Source organism: Hibiscus syriacus, unplaced genomic scaffold, assembly GCF_006381635.1.
Source record: "Hibiscus syriacus cultivar Baekdansim isolate YM2019G1 unplaced genomic scaffold, ASM638163v2 tig00110430_pilon, whole genome shotgun sequence".
Taxonomy (NCBI): domain Eukaryota; kingdom Viridiplantae; phylum Streptophyta; class Magnoliopsida; order Malvales; family Malvaceae; genus Hibiscus; species Hibiscus syriacus.
In genome coordinates this window covers 1433882-1441017 of record NW_024062734.1, presented here as the reverse complement: position 1 = coordinate 1441017, position 7136 = coordinate 1433882, and the positions used below count along the sequence as shown (strand labels likewise).

The following is a 7136-nucleotide window of genomic DNA, read 5'->3' as shown; positions in this document are numbered from 1 at the left end:
AACTCTGAGAATTCTCTCCCTTTCCACGTGTATATATCCTTACCAATCCCATTTTTAATTCATTTATTGGTCAATTGGCCTTTTTGCCCTTTATTTCCTTTAATAATTACTAAATAACCTTCATCATATATATCCAATAATCATTGAACTATTTCATTCTTCTACTTTAGTCATCAAATTCTGAAATTTTATAATTTGGTCACTAACCCGGTATTGCGGATGTTACAGTTTTGGCTTTGCTGTACAAGGAGATGTGTAGAGCCATGACTACAGGCGTAATGCTATCGGCGGATATCTCTGTTGCTGCAGTCTTGGGCATGGTATCGATTGCCCTTTTTATGTCCCGTTATGAAGAACCCATTCGTATTTCCACTACTTCTGAGGTAATTATAAACCTGATTTTGTATATTAATAATTTTATACAGCGTATAACAATTTTTTTCCTTGAATAGGTGGTCTATTGATAGGAAAAATCATCAGGAGCTACCTGATGATTTAGAAAAAATAGGGTGTTAATCGATCAGAAAGCTGGCACACAGGTATGAATTTTAATGTTTAAAAATCGATTTTAGATTATAGTTATATAATTAGATTATTATTTTGATAAAAATTATATATTATTTGTTTTAGTTTGAATGAGTGCCAATAATAAAACTTGCTTGTATTTTCCATACAAGAAAGTCCCGTCGATCTGGACCACAGGCTTGCAGTATTTGGAAGCATTAACGCACTGTGGGTAACTCCAAAAAACCCGGTAGAATTGGCATCGATCGCAAAGAACTCGATCATTATGGTATGCATAGGAGGTTTCGAAGTCCACAATTGTCCTAGGATTCAACGTCCGCACCAGCCTAAACCAATCTGGAAGTTCGTTGTAAGATGCATCCCATTCGCCATGAAGTTTGACAATGGCATTTTGTTTTGCCAACCAAGCTTTTTTATAGGAGACGGTGTACCCATACTGCGATTGTATAGCTGAAATCAACACTGCAACAGCTATATGAGAGCTTGCTTTTACCATGGGCATGATGGCTTGGCATATCACTTCATAGTCCAAGTTTGGATGATCTTGGCTGACCCCTCCAGCACAACATGTGTGAGGACCGCTGTATACTGTTAGTTCCCATATGTTGTTTTTCCTCTTCATTTTCGATACGCGAACCATCCAATTGCATCCGTTTTCGCGTCGGGAACAGTATCATACATATTTTTCGGTCGTCGATCGGTTGACTCTGGATTGAACAGAATTACGGATATTGTAATTTTTTATAGCCATCACCGCTTCTTCTTTGCTTGAAAACTCTATGCCTAAAGATAACTCACCATCATTTATTGATGAGTAATATCCATAGTCACCGAGATGAGGTATATCCGCAAATTCTGGCCCGTACATTGCCCATAATCAGCTTCATACATGTGTGCATGAGGGTCAGTTTGTGCCATATTTCCTGGAACTTCATCATCATCGGAGTTGAATTGCGGTGATTCTGGGTGAATGAATAGTCCAGTCTCAACACCATCCGCACCAGGCTCACGAAACGATTCTTCTAGTGGAGATGATGGTTCCTCTATGCTCTCCACATTTAGGTCGAAGAACCTACTACTTGCATGCCTTCCCCTTGAACTGGAAGGCATATCGACATTGAGATCGAAAAAGCTCGTAGTCGAATGCCTCCCTTGGAGCTTGAAGCCATCGTGTCAAATGGAAACTGCACAGATGTTGCGTCAATGGCATCTTCATATTAAGGTCAAAGGATTTGTAGATGAATGCCTTCCCCTTGAGCTAGACGCGGTGTTGCCATACGTATTGTTCATGGACCCACCTCGGTACATATCATAAGGAGTTGCGGATGAATGTCTCCCCATTATGACATTAAAATCATTACACATTATTGTAGTCGGGCTATCAACTTGATCAACTTGTTCAGCCAGCCAATAGTGTGAGCTTAAAGATTAACCCCGAACAGCACACACTTGAACAAAATGTGCATACATCTTAATAGCAGCGTCTGAATAATTACTTTGAGCTTCAACCATCATTTGAACATCATCATTGTTCGAAAGTTCGAACGCTGTATAAGTTAATGACAACAATGATATTGGAAATCTGTACTGCAATGACGACATTCTTCTGTTACTTCCAATATGAATCTTCCTCGAAATCTTCGTTATTAGCTCCTCAAGAGTTATGTTTCTCTTGAATGATATTTTAACATGCTCATTTGATACGAAAACAACGTCGGTTTCATCTTCTCGAATTTCACCATCATAATAAACAATAGCTGAAAGTCGCGCCATTCTTTGAGTTTAAAAGTGCGACAATATTATATATGCAAAAAATATAACTTAAACAAACTTGATTAATAAATTATATATGAACGAAAATATAACATAATAAATTTTTTACACATCAACGTAAATAATTTAAATAATATAATTTTATATTATTACATGCACCGCAAAACTATTTCGACGTATGCTCCCGCTTTTAAATTTTACAAACATAAAAATTAATTGAAAATAATTAGTATAATATTTTTTCAAATAATGATAATAAACAATAAGTATAATTAAAAAATTATAACAAAATTACCTTATAACGAAAAATCACACAAGCTTCTAAATCAAATTTGAGAAGACTACGAGAATTATTACTCGTTGACGGAATTGTTGTATTAATTTATAAGAGAGGAGAGATGCGAGGAGATGTGAGCCGGATGAGAGTATTTATAAGCATATAAGGCGCGGTACCTATATCGCGCTATATTATAAAAGATATAGCGCGGATCAGAGACCGCGTTAAATATAATTTTGGTACGACGTATAGCGCGGCCCCTGATTTGCGCTATACCCCTACGTGGCGTATAGCGCGTATCAGGGGGGGCGCTATACCCCACGTGTACCCAGTCAGCGCATAGCGCGGTTCAGGGGGCGTTTCTCCACGTGGTGCCAAATCAGCATATAGCGCGGTTCAGGGGCGCGCTTTCCTGCTAAGGGTGTTAGATCGGGAAATATAATCTGACCGGTGTTAGATCCGTAATAATACCGATCACCGGTGATATATCGGGAAAATCACCTATAATTTAAAATATTATTTTTATAACATTTTTTATTGACAAACAAAAATATTATATTCTTCATATAATTTTAGATTTTAATTGAAAATGTTAATAAAAATAGCATTTTAAGTTCAGTAAATTTAAAATATTATATTCTTAGGTTTAATGTAATAATAAGGGTTTAAATTATACTCAAAGTTAATTTTAGGTGTTTAAAGAATTTTTCATTAAAAATAAATTTATAATGTTTCCAAATTACAAAAATTTAATTGATACGTGTCACTCTCGTAATTTTTTTTGAATTTTTTATTTTATAAAAAAATTAAGAATATTATTATTTAAAAAAATAAAATCTTTTGAAATTACAAAAGAAACCCAAAACCTTAAAATTCTTCGTTCCAACCCTTGTACCAACCGTTGTTAGTCATCATTGGCCTTTTTTACCATCGTCAAATAGTTACCCACCCACCGATGGACCTCCACTTCCGACCATCCCTCTTGTCATCGTCTTAATCCCCTTAAATCCATAAATTTCTAAACTTAAATCCTTAAACCTAATACTCATATCCTTAACCCTAGTTCTAAACTTATTATTGAAATATAATTAATTTAACGTCCATTACCAAGCATCTAAAATTATAACGTTTGAAACGTTATATACTTATTTTTAATAAAAAATTCTGTAGACACCTAAAGTTAACTTTAGAGATAATTTGGGTACTTATTTTTACATTAAGCTTGATTTTTATCTCATTTTTCGTTATGCTTTGAAATCGTCGTTTTTAACCTTAAATTAGACTGCCGCATAGTATAATCACACATATGTTAGTCGATATCATTTTTTAGGATTGGACATTGTTATGGATGTTTGACTTCTAATTTGTACTAATAAAATCTAATATAATTATTTTTTATAGTTTGAGATGATTACAAGGTAGTAGTTGTTCATAATTTTTTAATCAATTTAAATGTATACACGCACTGCAAACACAATTAATCGATCCATAACCTCTAAAGAGGCCAACATTCAATTTTACTACTACATTAAAAAATATGCATTACTTTTCTATACTTCTTCATATATTTATTGGACAACAAAAAAAAATCAATAGATATAACATAATTGATGTTAAAATAAATATAAATTAAAATATTATATATTTATTTTGATTGAAAAATTTAAGTACTTAAAATAAAAATGATATAATTTTATATTTATTTCTTAATTAAACATATAATTTATATTTTAATTAATACATTATTATTTTTATTCCTTAATCTTTTAACTTTATAACATAAATTATAAATAATATTTATAAAATTAATATATTTTATTTGATATTAAAAATATTTTTATATTATTTTATAATTTTTATTATAATTAATATATTTTTATAAAAAATAATTTCAATTATAATTTAACCTAAATATGATATTTATCAATATCATAAAAAAATTACCTTACTGTAATAGTTAGGTGATGGATGTAAATGTCAAAGTCCAAAGTCCAATCCCTATCAAATGTCAAAAAAAATTTAAAGTAGTGACGTAAATGTAAATTTTAAAATTTTGGTGTCTTTGATGTTACTAATGAAAATTTCCTTAATAAGGAAAGAAATCCAAAAAAGAGACGGAGGAGATTTTACATCTAATTAGAAAAGAAATCCAAAAGAGAGGAGAATTTACATCTAATTTGAAAAGAAATCCAGACTTAGTACAAATCCTGGTCTAACCTTACTTCTTTTCGTTGTAAAATACTAAAAGAAAAATCCCATCTATTTAAACCCACAACCTACAAACTTACTCTCTGTTTATATCTTTACCGGTTCCTCCATTATTACTTCACCTCCTTTTACCACAATGGAGAGCAAGGCTGATGAATTTCATCAAGGATGGGCTCATATGCACAAGGGGATCAACAAACTACAGAGGATATTGGAAGGGCAGCTGGAGCCTCCGTTCACCACGGGACAATACATGATGCTTTACACTACTATATACAATATGTGTACCCGAAAGCCGACTCACAATTGCTCTCAGCAGCTCTACGACAAGTACCGAGAGACGCTCGAAGAGTATATTATGTCGACGGTATTGCCTTCTTTACGAGAGAAGCGTGACGAGTTCTTGCTGAGGGAATTTATTCGAAGATGGGGTAACCATAAAGTCATGGTCAGGTGGCTCTCACGGTTCTTCAATTACCTTGATCGTTTCTTTGTTGTTTGGAGATCACTCCCAGCTCTTAATGAAGTCGGTCGGACATGCTTCTGTGATCTGGTGTATCGGGAAATGCATGCCAATGTCAAAGATGTTGTGGTTGGCCTTATTGATAAAGAACGGGAGGGCGGTCAGATCGACCGTATTATTGAAGAATGTGTTGGACATTTTCGTTGAGATTGGCAATGGACGTATGGATTTTTATGAAGATGATTTTGAAGCAGGTATGCTTCAAGATACCGGTGCTTACTATTCACGGAAGGCGTCGAGCTGGATCGAGGAAGATGATTGTCCTGAGTACATGTTGAAGTGTGAAGAATGCTTGAAGAGGGAAAGGGACAGAGTGTCTCATTACCTGTATTCGAGCAGCGAGGTGAAGTTGATAGAGAAGGTGCAGCATGAGTTGTTGGTTACATATGCCGATCGGCTACTCGAAAAAGAGCATTCAGGATGCCGGGCATTGTTCAGAGATGACAAGGTGGAGGATCTTTCTAGGATGTACAGGCTTTATTGTAAACTACCTCGAGGCTTGGATCCTGTTGCTGAGATATTCAAGCAGCATGTTACTGCTGAAGGTACAACCTTGGCTCAACAGGCGGAAGTTGCTGCCTCGAATGGTTCGAGTGTGCAGGCACAGGACCTTATGAGGAAATTAATCGAGCTGCACGATAGGTATATGGCGTACGTGACCGACTGTTTTCAAAACCATTATCTGCTCCACAAGGCTTTGAAAGTGGCTTTCGAGGTATTATGCAACAAAACTGTTGCAGGCAGTTCAAGTGTAGAGCTTTTCGCAACTTTCTGCGATAATATCCTCAAGAAGGGTGGAAGTGAGAAATTAAGCGATGATGCAATTGAAGAAACACTTGAGAAGGTGGTTAATCTGCTTGCCTATATCAATGACAAAGACCTCTTTGCTGAATTTTACAGGAAGAAGCTCGTCGACTGCTATTCGACCGCAGTGCTAACAGTGATCACGAAAGGAGTATTCTTAGTAAGCTGAAGCAGCAATGCGGTGGGCAGTTCACCTCAAAAATGGAGGGCATGGTCACGGATCTAACGTTGGCAAGGGAAAACCAGGCTAGCTTTGAGGACTATCTTAAGAATAACTCAGCTGCACATCCCGGGATCGACTTATCGGTTACTGTTCTCACGATGGGATTCTGGCCAAGTTACAAATCGTCTGATTTCATTCTCCCTGCTGAGATGGTTAAGTGTATTGAAGCTTTCAAAGCGTTCTACAAAACGAAAACGAAACACAGAAAGCTTACATGGCTATACTCACTGGGAACTTGCCATGTTAATGGTAGGTTCGACCGGAAAACTATCGAACTGGTTGTTTCAACTTATCAAGCTGCTGTCCTCCTGCTCTTCAACACTTCTGATCAACTGAGCTACTTAGAGATCATGGCTCAATTGAACTTGACTCATGAAGACTTGGTCAGATTACTACATTCACTGTCATGTGCCAAGTACAAGATTCTAAATAAACAACCAAACACGAAAACAATCTCCCAGAGCGATCACTTTGAGTTCAACTCGAAGTTTACAGACAAGATGAGGAGAATTAAGATTCCTCTTCCTCCGGTGGATGAAAGGAAGAAGGTTGTTGAAGATGTTGGTAAAGAACGACGCTTTGCTATCGATGCTGCGATCGTGCGTATAATGAAGAGTAGAAAGGTCTTGGACCACCAACAATTGGTTTCAGAGTGTGTCGAGCAGCTTAGTCTCATGTTCAAACCGGATGTTAAAGCCATAAAGAAACAAATCGACTCTCTGATCATACGAGACTACCTGGAGAGAGAAAAGGAAAACCCCAACACCTTTAGGTATTTGGCCTAATATTGATCTTTTCTGACA

General features: G+C 35.9%; 1 pseudogene; it reads left to right on the top strand.

Moving 5' to 3' along the window:
• The first annotated feature begins 4919 nt into the window (after nt 1-4919).
• On the top strand, nt 4920-7118 carry LOC120125273 (annotated as a pseudogene).
• Nucleotides 7119-7136: the final 18 nt, after the last annotated feature.